Genomic DNA, 1,526 nt, shown 5'->3' with positions numbered 1-1,526 from the left:
GTTGTGTTTTTCTTGTTGTGTGGGGGGGGGTGGGTGTGTGTTTCTAAATTTTAAGAGTGGATCTGATTTACAAAAAGTCATTGCTGCCAACCTCATGGAAGAATAAAACACCTGACCCCGTAAGGGGCCTCAATGTCTTGGCAACAAAACCCAGAGACACCAAAACTGAAAGCCCTCCTTGCCAAGGACAAAATGCCCAACAAAACACAAACCAAAGAAAGAATCACAGAAGGAAAAGGCAACTCTCTTTTAAGTTCCACGACAAACTCTTGGAAGAGAAAAATATACAGGAGGTGGGAGGGGAGGCAGCTTCCAGTAAAAACCAGCTGTGTGACTTTGGGGCCAGATCAATAAAATTGGCAGAACAGGCTTCAGATTGGGGATTTTTGCTGTTTCCATAACAGAAGTTATCCCAAAGCTGGATTTGAGTATTTTGAACTGTATCATATCTGCCAACACAACTCAGACCCCCCTGCCCCACTGGGTCTTTCTTCTGGAATTGTGGCTCATGGACAATCCCAGTGAGAGCGTGGGTGGTGGCTCAGGGCTGGGAACACTCTCGATAAACCAGCTGCTCATGGCAATGTTTTCCTTCCCAAAAGGATTGGGGGAATGAGCTCCACTGGACAAACTCAGACCCCTGAGACCTGGGGCCAGCCCTGCTGAGCATCACACCCAGCACCAGTGGCCCCAGTGCCAGTGAGGGGCCAGGGACTGGTTTGGGGGAGGCAGGAGGAGAACACCCAGTCGTGTTCAGCCAGGGAAGGGAGCAAGGCTGGGGTCTCGCCATGAACCCTCAGCCCTGCATCTCCTGTGCCTCAGGTTGGCATCTTTGGGTAAGAGAACCTTCAGGTGGTTAACATCTTCCTAAACTCAAACCCTGCAAGGCCAAACATGAAAATATTTTGCTGTTTCTCCCCCTTTTTAGGGGCTATTTGCTCACCTCCAAAACATCAGTGGAACTGGCACTTTATATATAGAGACATCCAGCCCAGAAACTGGGGTGGAGCCAGGGGAGCCCCCAGCCTGGCTGGAGGGGGTTACAAACTCACCTACTGTGGTACTAAAGACATGGATAAATGAGAAGAACAGAACTGGAACACAAAAATGGGTACTGCTGCTCTTGGATGAGACGTGCAAAGCGTTGATGGAAAAGCTCATGAGTGTCACCAGCAGAGAGCAGAGGGGTGAGCACACGCACAGGAGGGGTTTGTCTGGCTGTACACTGCATTCTCATTCAAAATTAAACTTCTTCCTTGAAATACCTTCACAGATTTAACAATATATATATATATATTTAGTATCCCCTGCATAAAAGAAAAATACACGTTATTTCAACAGCCAAGAAAAAACTGCAATTTATTAAGTTTCAAAGAATCTTCGTACTCTTGAAAGCAACTTTCGGTGCATGTTCTTTTAACAATCACATTCTATGAGGAGAATAAACATTAAAAGCCACAATTGTTGGTTTTCTTTTTAATCTCAGAGTTACAGAAATCTTTAATTTAAAAGGAAAGGCAAAAAAA

The sequence above is a fragment of the Corvus brachyrhynchos genome, unplaced genomic scaffold, assembly GCF_000691975.1.
Source record: "Corvus brachyrhynchos isolate BGI_N302 unplaced genomic scaffold, ASM69197v1 scaffold148, whole genome shotgun sequence".
Lineage (NCBI taxonomy): Eukaryota > Metazoa > Chordata > Aves > Passeriformes > Corvidae > Corvus > Corvus brachyrhynchos.
The sequence above is the reverse complement of the archived record's forward strand: the minus strand, read 5'-3'. Positions refer to the sequence as shown.